Source organism: Euphorbia lathyris, chromosome 4, assembly GCF_963576675.1.
Source record: "Euphorbia lathyris chromosome 4, ddEupLath1.1, whole genome shotgun sequence".
Taxonomy (NCBI): Eukaryota; Viridiplantae; Streptophyta; class Magnoliopsida; order Malpighiales; family Euphorbiaceae; genus Euphorbia; species Euphorbia lathyris.
The window spans coordinates 50,014,810-50,040,538 of NC_088913.1; the positions used below are offsets into that span (position 1 = coordinate 50,014,810).

The window sequence follows — 25,729 nt, forward strand, 5'->3', positions numbered from 1 at the left end:
CGATCGGTTTGATTATGTATGCTATGCTATGCACTAGACCTGACGTAGCGTTCGCGTTATCTGTAACGAGTCGTTACCAAGGTAATCCGGGAGACGAGCATTGGATTGTTGTCAAGAACATTCTTAAGTACTTGAGAAGAACTAAAGATATGTTCCTAGTGTATGGAGAAGGAGATCTGAAAATACAAGGATTTTCAGACGCTAGTCATCTCACAGATGAGAATGATTTTAAATCCCAATCAGGATACCTGTTTATCTTGAATGGGGGCGCGGTCAGTTGGAAGAGTTCCAAGTAGGGAAGCGTAGCTTTCTCTACGACCGAGTCAGAGTACATCGCTGTTGCGGAAGCAGCAAAGGAAGCAGTTTGGATTAGAAAGTTCATTACAGAACTAGGTGTGGTGCCTGACATTGTCAATCCCATTACTCTGTACTGTGATAACAATGGAGCCATTGCGCAAGCAAAGGAACCACGGTCTCATAATGCATCCAAGCACTACCTAAAGCGATACCACATCATAAGAGAGATTGTGGCTAGAGGAGATGTGAGAATAGAAAGAGTACCTACAGAGGACAACGTTGCAGATCCGTTGACAAAGCCTTTAACCCAGAAAGTACATGATCGTCATTTAACTTCTACTGGGATAAGTTTTAGAAACAATTGGCTTTAGTCCAAGTGGGAGTATGTTGGGGTTTGGTGTCCTATAGACAATTGTTCTAGGATACAAACTTAATGTAAATGAATTGTTCTTTATATCATTTGTTTTAATAAGATATATGTTTTATAACTATATAAAGGCAATCCCTTTTAAGCACTAAATAAAGTCTAATAAAAGGAAATTCGTAAGTTTGTTTAAAGTGATTATAAAGTGTTCATACAAGCATGATGTGAGACAAAACTTTATAATAAACTAATAAACTTAAAACCACCCCAAGTCAAGTGATATGTTTAGGATTGATATATCACTGTTGAGACTTGTATGTAACAATGTCTTCTGTCCGACAGAAAGCTGATCTCACAAGCTTCATATATATAGATATCTGGACAGTTACATAGATCCGATGAAACGTCGTTCATTAGGATTGGGGATCCGATTTGAGATAACAGGATGGGTAGATTCATCCTTGTCACCTGTTCATCTCATTGGTATTAATAGGTATAACTAATCCTCAGACTCAAAGGAATGTTAATTGGTCATCCTGAATTACTGAATGTGAGACTTTGATCCTGCGGTCCCACGATCCTTAACAGAGATGACTCTGGGGTGTGAACTGCAAAGGTTGGGTGTCACAGGAGGTAATGTCAGGGTAGTTATACATTGGATTGAGCATTTATCACTCCCGATTAATGGGAGATACATCCAAGGATCGCTTGTGGAAGACTCGACTCTAAGTCCTTGCAAGGTGATAGCTTAAGAGTAAGAAATACAGATTTCACTTAACCTATCTATTTGAGTTGACTCGGCCTATACAAGTAAAACGAACGTCTCGCTATATGTGACTTGACATCACCCATAGTCATAAGATTCAGTTCAAGGATGTAATTGATAAAGGATCGAATTATACTGTAACTAATACGGAAGGGTTAACGACAGAATCAACCTGTCTTCTTAACGGACTCTGGGGGAATGATTACAGACTTGCCAATAACATACTCAGTACATCATTCCGTTATGCAAGGATTAAATATAATTCTTGAAGAAATTAATTTAATGGTTGCATACGGCCAGAAGTAGTAAGAACCTAATGGATCACACATAAGACTTGGAACCAAAAGAGAGATGGATGTCATTAATAGATGGATGCCCAAATGAGCCCAGTAAGGCCCATTTAATTAGGGGAGGCCGAAATTTATATATAATAAGTTAGGAAATATTTTAATTCCATTAATCCTAATTTGATTAGGTTTGTGAATTAAATTAATTAAGAGATAATTAAGTTAGGAGTTTTAATTAGATTAATATACTCCTATTATTATCCAATTAGGTTATTTATTATTATCCTAGATATATTAGATATATTATAAGATAATAATTGGGAATCCTATTCCGAATTGAATTCCTATTAAGTAACTTATTCCTATCTAACTAGGGTTTAGATACAAGTTATTATATATACCCCCTACTAAGTGAATTTCGACTAAGCCTAACCCCTCCCCTTATTGTGATTTTCGAAACATACAATTAGAGAGAGAAAGTGAATTCGCATCCCCTAGTTCGTGGATAAGAATTCATACGTCTTCCGTCGATTGATTAATTTCATTCATCTCCTTTTCTCTTTGATCTTGTGTTGGTTAATTAGAGGCAATCTATTTTGGTTGCATCTCACACGGTTGATTCTAACTTAACCTCACCGTGTTATACTTCGTGTTTGGGAACTCGGAGAAGAATTGTGGGCACTTCTTTAACAACGGTAGATTGTTCTTCAAAAGGTATTCCTTCTTATCCCTCTTTATATGAAATAACGATTAACGGATCCTATGGTTAAAAGGAAGTAGGCTAAAATTTTTATATTTCCGCTGCTATACCTTAGCCTTAATTTCCTTCAGGAGGAGGCGGTGTTCTCCTGTAGCCTGCACGTCAAAATTTAAAAATTTTAGCGCCCAATATGCTTTATGTTCTAATTCTACGGGCAAATGGCATGATTTTCCAAAAACTAGACGATAAGGGGACATCCCGATGGGCGTCTTAAACGCCGTGCGGTAAGCCCAAAGAGCATCATCGAGCTTCAAGCTCCAGTCTTTCCTAGAGGAGTTAACCGTTTTTTCTAAGATGCGTTTTAGCTCTCGGTTAGAAACCTCAACTTGCCCACTAGTTTGCGGGTGGTAGGGTGTAGAGACTCGGTGTGCAACCCCATATTTAAGTAAGAGCTGATCGAATTGCCGGCTGCAAAAGTGGGAACCCCCGTCGCTAATGATAGTTCGGGGGGTCCCGAACCGAGAAAAAATGTTTTTCTTTATAAATTTCCCTACCGCCTTAGAGTCGTTTGAAGGTAAGGCCACGACCTCTACCCATTTGGAGACATAGTCAACTGCTACATGGATGTAAGCGTTGTTATGCGACTTAGGGAAAGGTCCCATGAAGTCTATCCCCCACACGTCAAAAAGTTCGCAAACTAAGATTCCTTGTTGGACCATTTCATGTTTTCATGAAATGTTTCCGCTCCTTTGACAAGCGTCACATGATTTGACGAAGTCTTGGGAATCTTTGGACAAAGTAGGCCAATAAAACCCACATTGTAAGACTTTTTCCATAGTCCGACTAGGGCCAAAGTGGCCCCCCGGCTCTTGGGTATGACACATATGTAGTACATGATTAACCTCTTCTTCCGGTATACACCTACGAATAATGTTATCGGCACAAGATTTGAACAGATAGGGTTCTTCCTAAAAATAATGCTTAGCATCGTGAAAGAATTTCTTACGCTGCTCATATGTAAGGTGCGGGGGAAGAATATTACCGGCTTTGTAGTTTGCCATATCGGCATACCAAGGTAAGGATGTTACCGCGTAGAGTGCTTCGTCGGGAAAGGTCTCCTTAATCTCAATAGCTTCCGGAGATTCGCCTTGCTCGCCTTGTAAGCGAGAGAGATGATCGGCCACAACATTCTCCACTCCTTTTTTTATCTTTGATCTCGATGTCGAATTCTTATAGGAGTAGGATCCACCGTATCAAGCGTGGTTTGGCGTCCTACTTAGTCACCAAGTACTCGACCTTCACTACCTCTTTCATATTGGGGTTAAGCCGTCGTTGCGGCTGCACGGTGGGCTTGACTTTATCCTCCATAAAGCGGTGTGTGCAAATGGTGGGGCTGATCCCTTTTATGTCGTGAATGGTCCACCCAAATGCGCCTTTATGTTTTTGTAACACCGCAATTAATGCTTCCTCCATTTCCGCTATCAAAAGCGAAGAAATAACAACCGGTAAGAAATTAGGAGGTTGCAAAAATACGTATTTTAAATTAGGAGGCAAGGGTTTAAGTTCCAAAGTTGGAGGTTCCTCAAGAGAGGTCTTCGGCTTTGCTTTGCTATCCCGGTCTAAACCCTCAAACCGACTCCTTGCCAACAGACATCATTCTATTTCGGAGGAGTATTCAAACGGCTTGTTCAATGGCTCCTCATCCAAATGCTCAATGCCATCTATTTCCGAAGAGGTTCCCGCGGAAGACCTATCACAAAATTCTTCAACAAAAAGATCAATGGAGTCCACGAAATTTATAGAATTACAATCCGCCATGGTATTAGATGGAAATTTCATGGAGTTATACACGTTAAATTCTACCTCTTCGTCTTGCAACCGTAGGATGAGCTTACCTTCGTGGACGTCAATGAGAGTCCTACCTGTTGCAAGGAATGGTCATCCTAGGAGGATTGGTACCGAATCGTCTTCCGCCATATCGAGCACTACAAAATCGGCGGGGAAAATGAACTTGTCCACTTTCACTAAGACATCCTCCACAATTCCTTTTGGCCGGGCAATGGATCTATCGGCCAGCTAGAGCGTCATATTGGTAGGCTTAAGTTCTCCTAAGCCGAGCTTCCTGAATACAGATAAAGGCATTAGATTGATGCTAGCACCCAAATCACATAAAGCTCTCCTAAACTCAACATTACCAATCGTGTGAGGGATAGAAAAACTACCTAAATCCTTGAGTTTAGGTGGGAGTTTGTTCGTTATAATCGCGGAGCATTCCTCCATGAGCGCTACAGTCTCATTATAATCCAACTTCCTCTTTTTGGCGAGGATTTCTTTAAGAAACTTCGCATATAATGGGCATTTGCTCCAATGCTTCCGCAAGTGGAATGTTAATGTGAAGTTTCTTAAAGATTTCCAAAAACTTGCTGTATTGGTGGTCCAATTTTTCCTTTTTAAGTCGTTGTGGAAAAGGGAGCTTCGGTACGTAAACTCCAATTGGATCACACACATTTTGATTCTTATCCAAGGAAGTTGCGGGTTTTGGATCCGAACCGTGGTTGCTTACCACTTCCGGTTCGTCACTTACCTGTGGAGTGGGTGGAGTCGCCTTTGGAACCGGTGGTTCCAAACCCTTACCACTACGGAGAGTTATTGCTTATGCGGTCTCCCAATCTTTTGGTCTCGGGTTTTGTTCGGTGTTAGTCGGGGGAGACCCATGTTGTCTCCATTGTCGTTGGCGACTTAATTGGATCACTTGCTATCCCAAGTCCCTGCAAAATGCTTCATTGTTAGCAAGACGGGAAGATATTTCTTTAAGAAGATCGATTACCATTGCGTCTTGCGCATTGCTAGGAGGTTGGGATTTTTGCCCTTCTTGGTCATGAGGGGAATGGCCCAACCCTTGTTCCACAAATTTACCATGGGGTTCGGATGGGGGCTTCAATACATTCTGCTTGTTATCATAAGATGGAATGTGTTGAAGCCTCCTTCCGTGATTATTATTGTTATGGTGGTGATAAGCATGCGTGTTAGGATAGGAGTTATAATGAGAATTGTACCTTTGTTGTCCCCCTACATAACTTATACTTTCGGTGTCACCGGCAAAAGGGCTTCCGGCTTGACAATCCTTACCTTGGTGGCCACCACCACAGTGAGAGCATACTAAGACTTGTGCTGAATTTCGGAGGCTCATTTGCGCCATTAAAGCGTCCAGTTTCTTGTTCATTTCGATCATGAAGATTGTGGGAGCCTCGTCCTCTACGGCAAAGGTTTGATGTTGCGAGGGTCCGGCAAGCCGATCTTCTTGCCATTGGACGCTTTTCCTAGCTAATTCGTGAATGAGCTCATACGCCTCGCTTGCCGATTTGCGAAACAAATCCCCACCTGCGGCGGAATCAACGGTTGCACGATTAGTAGGTGTTAAACCATGGTAAAAAGTACTTACTAAATCATTCTTAGGGATATCGTGATGGGGACAGCTTCGGAGCAACTTTCGGAACCTAGCCCAAGCTGAGTGGAGGGCCTCGTATCCAAGTTGCCGAAAGGAAGTGATATCTTTTCTCAATTTAACCGTTTTAGAGGGCGGGAAGTAGTAAGATAGGAACTCCTTCTCGAGTTCCTTCCACGATGTGATCGATCCCGCCTCTAACGAGTGCAACCATTCCAACGCCTGTCCTGTCAAAGAAAAAGGAAATAGTTTTAGTTGGATGGCCTCAACCGGAACATCGTTTTGCCGTGACGTTTCGGCACACATAAGAAATTTATCAAGGTGTTCGTTAGGGTTTTCATGGGGTTCCCCTCCGAATTGACCGAATTATTGAATTAATTGGATCATGCTAGTCTTTATTTCAAATGTGTCGGCCGGAATGGTGGGGGCAACGATTCCATGGCGGATTTGAGGGCGATGTGGAGCAAGAATCTCCAACATCGAACGCGTGTCGTTGCCTTCACCATTACGGTCGTTATTCACGGGTTGTTCCGGCACCCTTTGGTTGATCTCGGGCTGGTTAGCTTCATCGTTGAGATTTGCCATTCTCTCTTTTCGAATCCTACAAAGAGTACGTTCAATTTCGAGATCAATAGGAATAAGAGAATCACTTTTCGATCGGGTGTGCATAAAGTAAAAAGGAGTATAAAAGGTTATCAACAAGAAAGAATAATGTTAGTCAAAGTATATATAAACAATTTATACAAAAAGAATGCTTAAACTAACAATGAAACGTTTTTGTCTAATATTGTAGGAGATTATAAATCCCCGGCAACGGCGCCAAAAACTTGATAGCGCGACGCCTAGTGGTAGAGTTTCTTTGACGAAATGTATATATTATGAGTGCGGACTCTATGTCTATGAATGTGATCTTTATAAATTGCTCTTGACTCTACTTAGACGCTACGACTACTTAGGGGCAAGTGTACCCCGTCGTATCAAGTAATAATCCGGTTAAGACCGGGTATCGAATCCATGGGATTTATAATTACAAGTATTAGACGACTCGGTTTCGTATGTTATTTAAGCGACGATTACTTTGGGGTAAAGTAAGACACAACTACACACTATTCCTAACTATTGGCGACACAGATTTATGTAGCTAAAACCATATAAAGTGGGATGAATTATGATAAGTTATAACCACGATAAATAACGACTCTAAATGTATACGGATAATAATTTACTCTTGCAAAGATGACTAAGTGTAGTAGGACCGACCCGTGAAGCACTTAGACTACGTGATTCCTAGTCAAGGCGTGTCTAATGCGGGGGAATTAGAAACTAGGGCCCGTAAGTTCCGTGGCTTGTCAATTCCTACGGTTTCCGGTTTTTCACTTCCGGTAGGGCAACACCTATATAACTCCCTAAGGATAGCCCGAATGGTGTCGGAAATCGCGTTCTCCTACACAATAATCAATATCAAAACAAGTAGCAAACACTAACACGTAAAGAGAAATAGAGATTATAAATCATGAAATTATAAATATGAAATGTATATAAATGGAATACAACCAAGCCTAGTACATAGGAAGAGTACAAGCTAATTAGCACGTAAAAGGGGAGAATCCACCCTTGAAACTAGCTAACCGGACTCAAAGCCGTCTCCTAGGTCATGGAGGTGGAACTCTCGAGCTTGGTGACGAATGGTGGAGCGGAACTTCGATGGAATGCCGAAACAACCGAACAAGCTCTCGAGGTGGAGAGTTTAGCTACAAAAACTGAATCTATACTACAACAAGTAACAAAACAAGTATAGTTTGCTCTCTAGTGTGTAATTATTTCTTGGTGTCAAATGAAGTTCAAGAGCTTCCTATTTATAGACATCAAGCAAGGGCAAGTTTGTAATTTCACAAAGTACAAGTATGGAGCAACATTATTTGGTGCAGAAATCCCATGATACGCCCCGCGTAAATGCCCATTCCGTCAGAAAGCTCCTGCATGTGGACCAATTCGTTGTCTTGTTGTCTTAAGAACGCCCTGCGTAAAGGATTATACGCCCCGCGTGTTTGAGTCTCTGAAGTTTTATTGCTTGAATTGGTGCTTTTACGCCGTGCGTAGCTGAAGTACGCCCCGCGTAAAAGAGTCTCTGAGTTTTTATCATTGAGGAAATGCCTGGTACGCCTCGTGTGTATGGTTATACGCCCCGCGTACGAAGAGTTGACTCAGGGAGACAGTGCAGTCTAACTTTCAGGATTAGGCCAATTATTGCCGACATATGTCATACGCCCCGCGTAGAGTGGCATACGCCCCGCGTATGCTGAGTCAATTCCACATGGCTCCTGCGGATAAGGCAATTATTGCTGACACATGTTTCACGCCCCGCGTAAAGGTTTATACGCCCCGCGTATTTGAGTAGATTTTTGCTCCTTGCTCGTACCTGAAATACAAATCTTGCGAGCCGAGTTAGCTTGACGTTTTTATTTCCTAAACTAATCAAAAGCATGGAAAATTAACTGAAAGTATGAGATTTATTTTTATTTCTTTATTTTAAAAAACACTTTATTTTTATAATTAAACTTATTTATTTTATCCAAAATCAACCCGTAAATCACGCTAAAAGATAGGGGTAAAAATACCCCTAGCAATACACAAATTCAATGAGTTCTAGCTTCCTAAACAGTTCTATCTAACCAATCAGTTTATACCAATCATTTTATAGCAATATAGCTCACATTCATACCAATCACTTCATGCATGGTTAATGTATTCAACCAATCAGTTAATAGCAATGCACATACATAACCCTTTATAATATACTTGCCACTTGGATTGTACTCATTGAAAAGTGAGCACGGTGATGAAGTTTGTGATGTTGTAACCACAAGCTCATAACTTATGCTGATAGCATCGAAAAATCATCACCATTCTAAATAGTTTCAATCAGATAACAAGCCAAGTGGAAGATACATAGTAAACCTATTTCACCTCACCCACAACAACATCATACATGTAACCAACATAACAATATATATATTTAATAAGTGAAAGAAATCTTCCCATATCACAATGAACATTCATACACATACTCAATGAGTTCTAGCTTTCTAAACAGAACATCAAAGATAAACATGCTTCATACACATACACATACTCAATCAGTTCTAACAGTATAACTCGTAGGTATACGAGTGTGGCCAAGCACAATGAACATTCATGTACATACTCAACTAGTTCTAGCTTCCTAAATAGAACATCAAACATAAACAAGCCAACATGCTTCATATATATACACATACTCAATCAGATAACAAGCCAAGTGGAAGATATATTGTAAACATATCTCAGCAGCATCACCCACAACAACATCATACATGCAACCAATCAGTTCAAACCAACATAACAATAATATATACTCAATAAGTTAAAGAAATCTTCCCATATGCTAAAGGCATGAACTGATTGACAATATCTTCAGTCAACCTTCCCATGTACTTAAGCATTCTTACTATCCCTGCAAATATTATGTTCAAATAAAAAGGAATCAGATGAGTTCATAACATTTTCAACATCACACACTATATTGCCATAGGTTAAAAAAGATAAAGACTCAAGCTTTTCAGTAGTGAATCTAATAATGAATACAATAAACTCAGTGTATCTAAGCGAGAGATTTAATCCTTTCAACGATAGGTCTAAAAATTAATAGATCCTTATTCCAGCTGCTGAAATCCACATATACAAGAGTAAATCAGATGAGGAAAAGATAGAGTAAGAAACAATGAAACTCTAATACATGAGCTGCTGAAATTAATAGATCCTTACCAGTATCGTGTTTCGATCTTAGTCCCAGTGATTGCATGTAGAAAGCAACCAGGTAGAGAAATGTCAGTCAAACGATCAGATAAGAGGGATGAAGATGGCGTAACCTAAAATGGGGTTTGGGATGAGATAGGGGTTTATATATGAGCTGAGAAATTTCAGTCAAACGATCGAGTGCCTAAATTTGGTATATGGCCGCGTAAGTAAAATTTCATTTGCCGCTTTTTTTGTTTTCTGCATATAATGACAGTCATTTATTACAGGTGTCATCTGATGAGTAAGTAAATTTTAACGAAAATGCGCATTTTCTTTGGATGACAAAATTGTGTCATTGGAAGGCCACATGTGAATCGAGCGTGTTTTCAATTAAGATTTTAGATGACATAATTTTAATATACCGTCATGAAAAACAATCAGACGATACGAAAACAAATGTCTGTCATGTGAAAGGAAAAATGACATAGTGTCATCTTCTCTCTGCCTCCATCTCTATATATAATTTTTTTTAGTGTATCTCTCTATATAATTTAATTAATGCATTAACATATGTCTTTTCATCTTTCCTCTGCCTCATCTTCCCCTACTTACTTCTATTTATTTAAGAGCATGTCCAAGTTTGGATTTTTTTATTTATAAAAAAAGTTATTATGCTGTCTTTTTTTAGAAGATCCATTGGATTGGATTGTCATTTTTTCTCTTTTTTGTTATCACTATTTTTTATATAGAAAACTTCTAAAATATAATATGATTATATTGAGTAGTTATGCAGATGACAGTGACAATATTATCATTAGGATGATAAAGGTTGAATTCTGTAATGGTTTTTATTTTATTGTTTTAGAATTTTCATATGTGGATTGAAACATCTCATCATACATCCACATCAACAAAGTAACACTGTGTCATTTTCCCTTTCACATAACACAAGATATATGACAAGCATTTATTTTTGTGTCATTTGAATGTTTTTTGTGACACTATTTTAATTTTATATCATCTGAAAGCTTAAGTGCAAACACCTCAAATTACATGCGGCGTTACGATGACACATGTCTGTCATACCAAAAAAATGCGATTTTAATCGAAAATGTACGTAATCATTAGATGACAAGATGTATATATAAATTTCGTTGTTGTTTGAAAACAAAAAAAACGACAAACACGGACGACCAAAACTTATTCCAAATTTAACGCGTTGTTTTACATTTTAACTCATCAGCTACAATCATATATAAACCAAAACCTACAGAGTAAATTAGGTTTCTTCTTCTTGAGCTCAATGCTTTAGGGTTTAGCTCTCCCATCTCTCTCTTTGGCTAACTCCATGGAAGCTTTCTACATGCAAACTATGTTTCTGAAATCAAAGCATAGAAATGGTAAGCTCTTACTCTCTTCCTCGATCTATTAAGGTTTTATTGTTCCTTAATCTAGCCTTTTCTTAGCAAACCTATAATAATCATCAGATTTACCAATGAAAATGGTTGTTGAGCTGCTCCAATAAGGATGTATTAATTGTCAGATTTACCAGTAAAAAAGGTTGGTCTTTCCTTTGGATACACGGATTTCCCTATATTAATTGAGTATGTGTTTTCCTGATCAAATCTGTAATAACCCAATACGCCAAATAGCCTCTTAGATGATGGTTAAAAACCGTCGTCCCGCAAGAAATAAAACCGTCACGGGGCTCATTGCCGTCTGATGGACCTTCAGACGATTGTTGGGTTCTGTCATATGAAGGCATGTCATATGACATAAGCCTATCTGTAGGCTGTCATATTACTCATGTTATGATGACAACTTATTTATTATTACTGTCACCTTTAGGGTCATCGCATGACATCCTAATAATTAAAAACACTACAACAAAACATCACTTGTGCCACGAATTATGCCACGTGAATTCAAAAATTGTGGCATATTTCTATTTAGCCACGGGAAAAAAAACATTACTACAAATTTTAGGATTACTTGATAAATTTATGCCACATGTAAATAGATTCCGTGGCAAACATAAGCTTATGCTAGAATTTTGCCACAATAATTTGTTTCCCGTGGCTAAATCAATTATGCCACGGAAAAGATTTACCCGTAGCATAAATTTATTTTTTGCCACGGACAATTTGTTTTGCGCCAAAAAATTTTGGAATAAGGTGCAAAAATACTCCTAAAATTTTTAGTCATGAGCAATTTTATAATGTCTAAAATTGTGTAATTTTACCTTTAACGTTGGCCGCTAAGAGCAATTTTATCCCTAACGTTGATAATTTCGGCCAATTTAAGAAATAATTCACTAAACTGGTCATGAAATTTGTCCTCTATACTTCATATGAGCATCATTTTTTTGTTTATCATTAATTAGTAACATATTACAAACATATGATTAGACGTGAAAAAAAATTAAAAAAAAATATTGTATTTTGTACGAGTTGGATAAAAAAATTTCAAATATTTCACCGAATATAAAAATATTAATCTCCAATTCTATTATTAAATCATAAAAAATATTAATTTTTTTTAGAAACAATGGTTATGCAATTGGTGCAAAATAAAGAACAAAATATTTGTGTTTTATAATGATGTTTGAAATTGACCTAATTTCCCAACATTATGGGTAAAATTGCACCATTTTAGACGTTAGGTGTAAAATTGTACCATTTTAGACGTTAGGTGTAAAATTGCACCATTTTAAACGTTAGGGATAAAATTACTCCTAACTATAAATGTTACTAGTATTTTTACACCTTATCCAAAAAAATTACTTGTTTAAAAAAATTATTTCATTATATTAATTTTAATCTATTAATTTCCTACTTTTTTTTCATCTACGTGATGTGGCGGGAAGAAAACGTTAATTTGCGCCAAAAAATTTAATGATTATCAACTCTTTATACACTTTCCCAAATGCACGACTCTTTGTCTACTCCAATTTCTTTCTTTTAGAATCTCTACTCCAATCTTTGTCTACTCCAGTTTTGCTTCAAACCTAGAAAGAGTATATTTAGTTTCTTTGCCATAGATTATTTCCTTCTGCACTTTTCTCCCATTTCATGGTAACGACATCTTCACCAGTGAAGAAATTTGCGGTACTTTCTCTCTCTCTCTCTGTGTTTTCTGTTCCTCTTTTGCTTTTTGTTTGTTGAGAAAACACTTTTAGGGAAAGTAGCCTCTCTCTTTATCTCTTTCTATATGTTCAGATAACAAAATTAGAACTAATTAAAATTAGTTTATTCTTAGAACCATTGAAATTGAAAACCCAGATATCTAATTGTTTAATTGTTCGATTTTGGTTTAATCGTAGATCTCAATTTTAATTAGGTATGGTTTGTATCTTAGTTACCTAATGGTTTGCATCTTCTTTCTGTTTTTCTTACATTGTTAGTTAGAAATTTTAGTGGATAATTCGAGTTTTAGTGCTTCTTTATGGGTAGAATATATTGAAATTTAAGTGAGAGATTGAAGTAGATTATTCTCATTAATTGAAATTGATTAATGTAAGTAAAAAATGGTTGTTCTGCTACATGTTTGCAATCAATTTATAGTTTCATATAACAACATTGATATAATTATTATATGTCTATCAATATGAAAATGTTAATTGACTCTTACATCATTTTCATATTTTATCCCTACAGTGCTACAGTCCAGAATTGTAGGTCTCGATCGGAGAATCTCGCAAGTTCTATCAGTCCACAGAGTTGCTTATCCCAACTGTCCTTTTATCCATCTTGTGAGTCCCCTCTCTTTTAATATGCTGTTACACTTGACATTGAAGATGACTGATGATAAGAAAAATTGCTCATATGCATAAAATTAATTAAGTGAATGTCTGTCATTTTATCCTATATTTATCCATTGATAGTCATGTAGTTCACTTTAGTTATTCATTGATAGTCATGCAGTTCAACTCTTTATATTTCATGCCTTCCCAAACAAATATATATTGAGATGTATGTCAAAAAAGGGAAATAGCTTATACTCTTAACTAATTATTGTATTTCAAGTATGTGAAAGAAAATATGAAATCCAAAAAGCACCCTCACACTCTTTATCTTGAGGGATAGATACATAAATTTGAAATTTTATATTGATTTCCAACATAAAATTTGTAATCTTCTTTTAGAATGTATGCTTCAAATTGGCAAAGTAAATGATTGCTTATCTACTTTGTACCTACCTAGATTTAATTAAGACAAATTAACAGATGCATTAATAAACATGAACTAAAATTTAATAATATAAGAGATTCAAAGTGTAACCCCCATCCCGGGTCACATTGAAAACACATGGGGAACTAGTCAATTATCATAATTAAGTACAAACACCAATATAACTACATAAATGCTCTTCATTTATTGTCGTCTATCAAAATCCCATAACCAAAGAATTAAATAATCAATCACATAATTTAATTCCTCAATAATATTTCACTTAATCTGAACAAAATGATCTAGTTCAATAATATAGAAAATCCTAATATGTGTCCATAAAACATCTAATGAGAATGAGACGTTTGTGCTGGCCAGCTTGAATGCAGAGTAAACCTGAAAGTCTAGCAAATAGAACAAACTCTGAACCTAGCCTGAAAATTTCAACGTGGCAATGAGTGAGCTGCCTACTCAATAAACATAATTATCTATATTTATATACATGAATATATATACATACACATATATACAGTTAAGTTCATGCATTTTACATTTAATTAATCCAATAATCAAACAATCAATCAATCAGGAATAAAAATATAAACATATCCTTTCGTATATGACTCGATTTACTTCAAACAACAAAATTATAATTTATTATCTTTATTTTTAAGGGCCCAGCTAGACCTAAGTGAAATATACTCAATGGTCTCATGGTTAACAATATTTCAACGTACATGTACGCTATCGCCTCCAGTTAATGATTTCTTTATCTTTTTTTTTTCAATAATACGGTACTGCTATCGCCCCCAGTTTCAGGACACAGTATAAACTCAATTTAGAGTAAAATAACACCCTACCCAGGTGCCTGTGATCACAGTATCAACAAACCTCCAGACCATTGAATACACTCACCCAAGCTAGCTATTTATGTTTTGTTCTAACTCAAATATAATCCAATACAATTTCGTAATTCATAATCTTCTGAACTCATATACATTTTCATTCTATCATGACATAATTTCACAGCTAATACCTCGATAAGTAAATACATGAGCAACATGATTTTAAAAGGAACAAAGCCTTATTTCAATAAATTCAACCATACAGAGAACATTTGAAACTACACATCTCAAATCATCATATATATAAATCAAGTACCAATTAAATGATAACCAAATACTCAATATTCATTCAACATACATTTAATTATTCGATGACAAAAATATTAATAGACACTCACATAAACATATAAATATATATATAGACATATATATAAACATAAGCAATTAAGTTTACCTCTCGTCCCAAAAAGCTAATCAAATTATTCGGGTTCTAATTGACCAGTTATTGGCTCCCCGGAGTTTCGCCAGAGCGCGGTGGTCGGCCGCCGGAAGTTCGCCGGAGATGACGGAATCACGAACCGAGACTATCACGAGATAGCCAACGATCAGAAGAGTCCAAAAGCACACCCCTTTCAATACTAAAATCGCCTAAAAGGTTGAGATCTAACACTTCGCCGGTGAAAAATACAAGCTTCCATCACCATATTTTTCGGTCAGAAATCTTCCTCACAAAATAAAGAATTCAATGGTATAATTTTCGTTTGAAGAAGTGGCCGGAATAAGGAGCTATGAAGGAAATTAGGATAAAAGAAAAAAAGAAATTCTAAGATCCAGTCGAGGAAACGATGGTGTTGGTGTATACAGAAAGTTGTTTTCTTTTTCTCCAACTCCAACTCAAACCTAATCCCCATAATAATAATAATAATAATAATAATAATAATAATAATAATAATAATAATTATTGAGTAAATCCATTTAAATGTCAACGTTAGTCAATAGATAATAATTTATTACACATATTAAAAATATTATTAATAATAATAAATTAATAATCTAAATTTCAGAAAATAATTAACGAGTGATTAATAAAAATTTAATAACTTGTTTTTTTTTTCTATATATACTATATACTAAAATTTTATTTCAAAACACGTCCTATAAAATTCTAGATGTTACACAAAGGCTTGTAATTGAGTTGAGAACACGTAATTAAGGTAATGTTAATGGTGATTTAGGACTTAATACGTGTTGCTCCATATGCTTGTTCTAAAACTTTTATTGCCCTTTGAACTTTTAAAAGTTCCTAATGACCTCTATTATGATCCAATTCATTCAATAACCTCTTATTCTTATCTATTTAGCATTTTATTTTTGATACGTGGCGAACACTTTGACTTGTGGTGGAGCATGTCTCCTATTTTTTACATCCAATAAATTCTATTGAAAAATACGGGATTATTGAATGTAATTGGACAATAATAGGAGGTCATTTGAGACTTTTAAAAGTTTAAGGCGAAAGTTGAAGTTCTGGGCCAAATACAGGGTGTTATAGATGTATTAGGCCTAATGTTAGAATCGAAAATCTATTATAAACATGATACTTAAGTAGACTTGTAAGTTTATGATACATTTTTGTTTCCAAAAAAAAAATTCACTAAATAATAATATATTTTTTTAATTTCTTACTGAATGTTCTTTCACTATAATTATACCATGGTTCATAAATTCATTCCCCTTCACTTAAAACACAATTAAAAAGAAAGCCATTAATATATTTTGTTGCAGTCCCAAGTAGAGATGAATTAGATTCAATTTTCTCCATAAGTACTATGATGTTAAGTCAAAGTGAAAAGTAAATTATCTAATATTACATTTCCATAGTTTTGCAGACAATCATCAATTGCAGTTCAAATGCATTAATTACTTTGATTTCACGAAATAATATAATGATATCAGATGTAATTTCTCATTCTTTGTCATTAACTTAAAAATTTTCTGAATTATTATTTTATTTCACGATACATTAAAGTTAAATTTACTTCCAATTTGTTGGGTATAAAGTACCAAAATAGGCTCAACGTATAAAATAGCATCAATATAGGCTTAACGTTTAAAAAATGGTATCAATTTAGGTCTCGATAACGGAACAAGACACGTTATTACTCTGTTAAGTTTTGTCAATTCTATATGGAGGGAGAAATTAGAACTTAACGGAGTAATAGGAATGACGTATCCAATCCGCTACTGATGCCTAAATTGATACTCTTGTTTAAACCTTAAGCTTATATTTGTGTTATTTTGTACGTGAAGCCTATAGTTGACTTTGCTTTCTTCTTAGTCTTCCGTCTAGTAGTGGAAGGCGTGTCTGGGAATCCATCCGGGAAGCCGGCCTTTCTTCTTTCCGTGAAATGCCTATCATAATTGCTGTTGCAGGAACGATGTCAAAGTGAATCTTGTAGTGAGGGTCTTTCGGGTATAGCACCATTACAGTTGCGTTTTTGTCTGCTGCTAAGCTTTCTCTTTTCACAAGTAGTAAGCGCGGGAGCAGCTCTCTCCCTAAGCCTTACGGCTAGAAGTTCAGTGATCCCTTAGGGGAAGAATTCGTACTTGCTTTATTTCCCTCTTTGCGCTTACGGAAATTCGCTTTAGCTTGCTACTATCTTCCTTCTGTCTAGTTACAGTCCGCTCCTGACTAATCAGTCTATTGAAACTTTTCTTCTTAGTACCGTACCGCCTTATTAGTCTATCTAGCGAGTTTCTTAGTCTAAGGCTAAGTCCTGACTGGAGGAATTGCTTTATGGCGAAAAGGTAGACCCTTTTATTGAATATACCTCGCTCAACACTTAATAAACTAGAATAAGAATCACTAAACCAACAGGAAGAATAACTACGGGTTCTATCAAACTCATACCAGCTCCTCTTTATTCATCGACTGGCTTTGCTCCTTCCCCTCGGTACGGAATTCCCGACTTTATCCGTTGAAGCGGGACCTTTTGCTTTGATGAAGATGGCCCTTTCGTATAACCTTCGATGACGAGATCTCAGACTGGAAAAGTATACAGAAGACTCAATAAGTTAGTCTCAGTACTTGCTTTCCTAATTACATAAAGAAGTTCGTACTTACTTCCCTGTAAGCTAATAAAGAAAAAGAAGTGTAGGTACTTGCTTACCCGTAAGCTGATTAGTACTTTCTTAGTACAGATCCAGAAGTTTAGTCTTAGTACTAGCTTACCTGTAAGAAGAGATATAAGTGGCTTGCTTGGAGGTATCTAAAGATAAAGAGACAAGACCAACGACTAACGAAAAGGAAGGGTGAAAGAAAAGGCGGCTTCCCTTCAGATATAGAATGAAGGCCACTGATCTAGACAAGGCAATACCCGAAGCCCCAACCTTTGAGCTAGAATTGGAAAAAGAAGGCCTTCGCCCTTTGGCAACGACATCCCAGAAGTTCGCCTATAGACCGATAGTCAACTAAAGGAGTTAGAGTTTTAAAAGCGACGTTTCCATAAAAGAGATAGATTCTCGTCTTTCTTCAGACGCTTCAAGGAATTCCTCGAAGGTAGTACTAAAGGGATGAGGCCGGTGAGACCGATTTACCTATTAGGTAAGAGACCGGGGCAAGCCTGAGCTTTCCAGAATATGATATAGATGTCAACCCCGAGATCATGTTGAGGTCAATACTATATATGTAATTTTTGTAATTATGACCTCACAAGGGTGCCCCTTCAAAGGAGTGGAAAGCCCTCGCTTGAAACTTTCCATAATATGCGATAGATAGAAAGCCTAGTTTAATAACGGAGCTCCTGGTGTCTGGGTTCGGGTTACCGAGTTAGACCACCAAACCACTGATCAGACGTTACCCCGACAACTACCCCCCCAATCCCTCAAGGCTAGATGAAGCCGATTCCAAGCATCTCCCTAGGGTTACTCACGAACTCACCTACTTGAAAAAGAAGACAAGAAGGAGCTCCTTTTAAACACCGAAGTGATCCACCAGAAGGGACCACTAAAGAAAGCAAAACGCTAGTTCTAAGGCTTTCCTCAGCTGAGAAAAGAGCCATTATTGGCCTTCATCCCTAGTTCTGGGGCATACCCCATCAATATAGTATTTAATACTCATTGGTGACCCCTTTAATTGCTGACCTTACTACCTCTTAGGTACGCCCGGCTTTAGGCTTAGTCTTATCAGGCTAGTTCGGAAAAGTCTTACCTATCTGGGCCTTTGAACCGGTAACCTTATCAGACTTCCTAGCCAGCCTATGAGTCTAGGCTTTCTTAGCCCTGCTTTCTTCTGGCTTTACATCCGCTGAATCAGTTCTTTAGCCACTACCCGAATCAGTTAATTCTGTATCTTCTTCTGTAAGTTGAACTTACTTAAAGGTTATGCTTTACACATTAAATTTAGGAAGTAGAAAAGTCTTAGTTTACGAATAAAACTAGGAAGTAGAAAACTCTTAGTTAGAGTTTGATCACCAAGTTTGACTTTCAGTATGACCCTTTTTTCCACACTTTAGGCCTGAACCTTCATGGCTTCTTACCTCGGAAATAGTTATAAAATAAGGGCTTTAAATGCTCGTAAGATGGGCTTTAAACGACTTCACCCATAGGCAAGGCTGTGTTTCATCCATATTCTGCTGACCACGAAGTGAAGCAGTAATCATTCGTACAACGGTCGGATACACGCCTCAATTGAATTTAGAACCGATTTCAAATCCAATCCTGTAATCTTACAACACCCTTCTTCATTATCCGAGACAGAGCAAGTATTTTGTTTGCCGTCAAGTGGAGCCTATGCTTGTCATTTCATTTCTTCTGTTCTCAAAAGTCACTCTACTGGCTCTGGTTTCTAGAAGAGACGGAGTCTTACCTTTAGAACTTTCTCCCATGCTTTACGTTGGTAAACAACAAAAAAAATCTATACTTCTTCACTACTTATAATGAAAGAAGAGCTCTTTCTTTCTCTTCAATCTATTATTACCGTAGGGAAACTTAGATAAGTAGGTAAACTTAGAGTGATAGTGATCACTCCGCTTCTCACTTCTCCCTTTAGCCTAGCAAAGAAGTTATCTCGTAAGCTCCGCTTTACCTCCCGACCCCACCTCTTTCCCTGCTCTCTCTTTTATGATTCGACACCCTACTCGGGTAATTACTTGTATATGAGCCTAGCCCGCTTAGGAGCCCAGATCAAGCTTCCACAGGCTTTCTGCTTTCTTTGCCTTCTGTCTATTCAGTGCCTCTAGCCCGGCTTTCTTCTGTCTTTACTCAGTGCCTCTAGCCCGGCTTTAGCCCCAAGATTCTGGGCCTCTTACCCGGCTTTAGACAAGCACCTATCTTTATTGCTTGCTTTACTTGATACTTCTCCAAAAAAAACCATAAGCTTATTTTGGTACCTTATCCCTATTTGTTGTGAATGTTTTATTCATATAGAAAATTGTGTTTTCCTTTATTACTTTTCCACGATACTTTGATGTTTACATTATTTATTCAATAGTCTACTTTGAAAATATTGTAGTGCTGATTCATCATCTTAAAGTAAGTATACTCATATTCGTAAATGCATCTACTTCTGTTGCATATCTGATATTGAATTTTTCAAGTCTCCCCATGAAAGATGGTTGTTTATCCATCACTAATGTGAAGTTTGTACTTTACTTAACTTGTTATTCTCTTGCTGATTCAATTGAAATATATGAATATGATAACTAGTTTCATTCTGGACAGGCAATTCCTTATTTGCACGATTAATGGTAAAAATTTGGAAACAGAGTGTTGTAGGGTTAGTGGAATGAGATTTACTAATATGTGTCAGGTCATTGGATAGATTTATTAGTAACAACAAAAATAAGGTTATGTTGAAGAGTCAGTTTTAAAGTGAACACATTCACACAAGTGTCATGTGTCCATATGTAGCTTTTTATTTGTGATTGGTATCCTAAACCACGAGTTTGAGTTGAAAACATAACTTAGAAATAATGAATAAAGATTAGGTACATCAAAGAACAAACTTTTAAGTGTGACTTATAATAAAATATATTTTGTGTGCATTTGTTCAATAATGTAGTTATTATATACAAAATTCTTAGTTTTTAGATCATTCAAATCTTGAATACATCAGTTTGTTGGTAGTTTTCAAGACACTAAGTAAGAAGTAAGGAGATAAGCTAGACAGGTTAGCGAGCTAAAATATATACATTTCTAGACACTAAGTAAGGAGATAAGTTAGACAGGTTAGTGAGCTAAAATATATACATTTGTGTTAACACTAGTTAATGCATCTTGTATGGTGCTCTTGGTATGTTATATATTTCTAGTATTAACTAATGTTTTTTGGCATTCAAATTCCTAATTTGCACTACAATATTTAGGGATAAGGTACCAAAATAGGTCTATGGTTTTTGGGGAAATATCAATTTAGGCTCCACGTACAAAATAACACCAATATAGGCTTAACGTTTAAAAAGGTATCAATTAGGTATCGATAACGAATTGGACACGTCATTCCTAGGAATGACGTGTCCAATTCGTTATCGATACCTAATTGATACCTTTTTAAACGTTAAGCCTATATTGGTGTTATTTTGTACGTGGAGCCTAAATTGATATTTCTTCAAAAACCATAGACCTATTTTGGTACCTTAAACCTCATATTTATCATTAGTAAGGGAAGTGGTAATAGAGATTCCCTGCAGACTTAAAAAAATCACAACACTGCACTACTATTAGACTTAAAAAAACTCACCAGCTTAATTCATATGAAATAGGCGTTTTCAATTGCTTGAAATAATTGGACTAGTGATTCATATGAACTGTAGGCCTAAAAAACCTACAACACTACACTACTGTTACATTTAAAAACTTGTCATCCATTCTTAGTAATTATAATAATCTTAATTGCATGTTCACTTATATATTTGCAATTTTGACCAATTATTTTGAGCAGAATTTCATGATGCTGCTTCTGTTGGATGGCACCGAGGTAGAAACTTAGAATCAAGTTAACATCATACTGGGTACCCTTGATTGAAGACTACTGCAAGCAGTTTGCTAGGACTAGAAATGCAAACACAAGGGCTCATGTGTTTGTCAGTAATAAATTTACAATGTGTTAAAATCTCCCTCTGTGCACAAGGATGCAGAATTTCATTCTCAGAACTGACTCATATATAGACTTTTATTAATATATGTATTTGTTCTGAATTGAGTAGTCTTTTATGAGAGTTTTTTTTGTTGGATGATTTGATATTTATTTCATAATTATTTATTTTCTTAAATTTTGGACTTTATTTATGTTTTTATTTCTTATTGATTTTAATGGAACAATCAGAAAGTTCATAACGTAATAATATTAATAATTACAACAATAATAATAATAAAATAAATTTAAAAATAAAATAAATTATCAATATTTAATCAAGTTTGCCACGGTTATGCTTGTGGCTAACTAATCCTTTTAGCCATATGAGTTTTATTTTTGCCACAGTTATGTTCGTGGCTAAATTTTTTTTCTAATAAGAAGTGTTTTATTTATGCCACAGTTATGATCGTGGCTAAGTTAGCTTGATTGCCACGGGTTATGTCTAGCCACGCGTATTCTACTCTTGCCACGATTTTTAGTCGTGGCAAAAGGATATGATTCGCCACAGATTTTCCCGTGGCATAAAAACCAATTTATGCCACAACCTTTATTTTTCCGTGGCAACTACCTAGCCACACTCACTTGTGCCACGGGAGTATCTTCCTAGAATTTTCGTGGCTAAATAGTATAGCCACAGAAATATTACACTTGTGCCACGATTCTAACCGTGGCACAAGTGATGATTTGTTGTAGTGAAACGTCAAGAAGATATATGGGAAATTGGCATATTGGTATTTGCAATGACAGTTTGTAAAATAATTTCTGTCGTTGTAGCTTGTCTCAGATGACATAAGTCTTAATCAATATGTCAATGGATTTGTTTTCAGATGACATATTCGTTTATTTTAGTGTCTTCCTATTGTTGTTTAGATGATATTTTTTTTTTTAATAAAATGTCGCTCTTTGCTTTCTTCTTCGAATGAATTTCTGGTTTTTACATGAATAATGAAAATACTCAAATGAACATGAAATTCTGTATATCAATGAGTTTAAATTTATTGGAGACTGATAACACAAGAGAAACTTCTGATCGGATCACGTCCCTGTGAGGTGCCGTTGGGATCGGCCGGGGACACTCCGATGCCAAAGTCAGTAGAATATAGGGAGAATAAACTATATTGACGAAGCTTAGAGAATATAAAAGTAAGTGTACCTTGATAGCATGGAAATGTAGGCTATATATAGTTGAGGAATTTGTAACCCCTAGGTAACTAGAAAGCCTCCATTAATGCTCATTTAATGGCGGTTACAAGTTACTCTTAATTTGGCGGTTTGAGACTATTTAATGATTCATTTAATAATCATTTATGGCCGAGACGGCGGCCAGCCGTTATCTAGGTAAATGGAGAGATTCGCCTAAGAGATCCGCCGACGGACCTCTTAGAGCTGATCTAGGATGATCCGCCAGACGGCTTCCTTTGCTACGTGGCATATCTTAAGGTAATTACCCCTTTTGGTCCTTATGATAATATCCTAATGTTATCAGAAGCCCCCCCCCCCCAAAAATGCCTTTAAAGTCCTTTAGGGCTTTTGGACTTCTGCGCGCCGTCTTATGCTTCCGCATTTAATGTGCACTCTGTTCAACGTCCTTTGATGATCGACACGTGTAATAGCACACGGCCCTAGGAACATTTCAAAAACCATCTTTCATCTTCCGGAGTTTCTCTTCCTTTCTCATTTTCCATCTCCTCCCATTTTCGAAGCTTTTCCTCAAAAACTTCAAAGATCCTACTCAAGCTTCTATATTTCCATGTAAGTGCTTTTTCTTTTACTCTGAATGTTTAGAAGTTCATCTTCATCCTCTGGGTCAACTTCCGAGCTCTTTAATTCGATGCCTTCTCCCAAGATTGAACTAGATTTTAGTTGGACCACATCCTCGTCGGAAAACTCCCAATCTTCTGTCGGCGAGATTAATTCTGGTTCAACTGAGTTCAATAACTCGGCGCGTAACCCTTACCAGACTCGTTCCACCGGAAACCCATCTTTCTTTTTCGGTTTTACCCCGGCCGGTGCCCGTAACCGGTTTCTGGGTTTAATGGCCTCTTCTTCTGTTCCTGTTAGAAAAAAGAATCCTCGAGCGGAGTCTACTTCGTCTCGTATGAGTGCCACGGATTTGGCGAATCTATCGGATCGCTTTCCGTGGATCAAAAATTACGAAACCCAACTCCCAGCTTCTCATCAACGCCCCTCCAATCCGCCGGTGGGCTTCTTTACTGTATTTTGTAGTCATATTGAGAGAGGGTTTTGCCTTCCTCTTCCTCAGATGTTGGCGGATATCCTCTCGTATTTTGACATCGCCGTCAGCCAGCTACACCCCAACGGCTGGCTTGACATGGCGTTAGATTGTTATCTTGCGTCAAATTTAGGTGTAGTGTGTAATGGCCGAATCTTTAGAGCTTTTCACAAACCCTCCAGGAGGAAGTCGGAGTCTTATCTTACATTTGCTAAATTTGGTGTTTATTCGCCCTTTTACGACAAAATGTCCAACGTTCATAGTTGGGACGAGAGTTTTTTCTACGTGAAGATAAAGGAGGATGACCCGTTAGGTTTTCCTTCTGTCTGGAATTCTCGTCCGCTACACATGACGGGCGATATGCGAATCTTAACACACAGTGATGAAAAGGTGGCGGATCTCATGAAGCAAATTAAGGCGGATGCATGGACGTATGCGGATGCCTTAGCCTTCATGATGAGTGACATTCCTCTGATCCGCCGAGTGGAGGATCAATTCATTTATTCAAAAATTACTCAGTTTGATCAAGGTACTTTGTATAATTCAGGAGCTTTAATTATTCTGATATCTTCTTTGACAGGGGCGTGTCTAAGGCAAATCGTGCTCTTGCAGAGACGCGCAGGATGTTTCAAGAAGAGGAAGCCCGTAAGAAAAATCAGGCGGCTAACCCTCAACCTGATACGGGCAAACGCCCTATGGAGATGGCTATCGATCCGCCGCTGAAGAAGAGGCGGCCCAATAATGTTGGGAGTACCAAGATAATGGCGGACGCGATTAAATCCGCCAAACCTACTGAGAAAGTGGCTCAGGTAATTAGTCTCTTGATTTTGTTTCCTGCTCATCTGATTTTAAAGCGGCGTATGATTTTTCCTGTTTAAGCAGATGGCGAAGCCTGATATCGGCGGATATTGGTCCGCCAAGTTTGGGGTTCAAGGAACTTTTGAGAATGAATCTCTCTTAAATGACCTGGACGAAGCTTTAGGACAGGTGGGAGAAGTACAAAAGGATTATGACCAAATTCCTGAATCGATCCACGTCCATAAGGGAAAGTCTGAGCTTCTTTCGGTGAGTTTTTAAAAGAATGTGATGATTTGTTTCGTTCTTAGGCTAAATCCTTTTGTTTTTTCTCAGCTGTATGCTCGTTTGCGCACTCTGGAGAATGGAGTTCTTCAGAATGTGGCGAATAGGGAAACTATTGAAAAGCTAGAGAAAGAGATAGCAAATGCCAATTCCACTATTGCCACTGCCAACGCAAACCTAGCCTTCGCTACCGCTGCTTTAGTCCTCCGAGACGAGGAGATACAAAACCTGAAGGCAAAAATAGCTTCTGATGCTAAAAGTCATGAAGATGCTCTTGGGGAAGCGGAATACACAGCGGGCGAACAAGCCTTCTTTTATGGAGAGATGCTTATGGCGTACTTCTCTTTATCCCATCCTGAAGTTGATTTCACAGATCCTGAGTTCGCTGTCCCCGAACCGAAAGATGTGGCAAGGTTCAAGAAGATGCCCAATGCCAAGGAGTACCTTCGCAACTATGTGCGAAAATGGATGAAGGGAACCCTGCCGGACGTCAAACCTTCTACCACAGTTGTGCTGGATGATCTCCAGGAGATGCCGTCCAAAGCTGATTCTGAACAAAAAGGGGATAAGGAAGTATCTCTTGAAGGCGGATCCCTGACTATGGAGAAGAAAGACCCTCAAGTGAGCGTTG

At 37.3% G+C, this 25,729-nt stretch overlaps 1 long non-coding RNA gene across 1 annotated transcript; it reads left to right on the forward strand.

Annotated features, from left to right (window-relative positions):
- Window positions 1–12,630: 12,630 nt before the first annotated feature.
- LOC136226331 (uncharacterized) lies at window positions 12,631–21,676 on the forward strand. Its single transcript, XR_010687693.1, has 3 exons — window positions 12,631–12,743; window positions 13,293–13,387; window positions 21,591–21,676. It is a non-coding gene; the product is annotated as an uncharacterized lncRNA (long non-coding RNA).
- The last annotated feature ends 4,053 nt before the right edge of the window (window positions 21,677–25,729 follow it).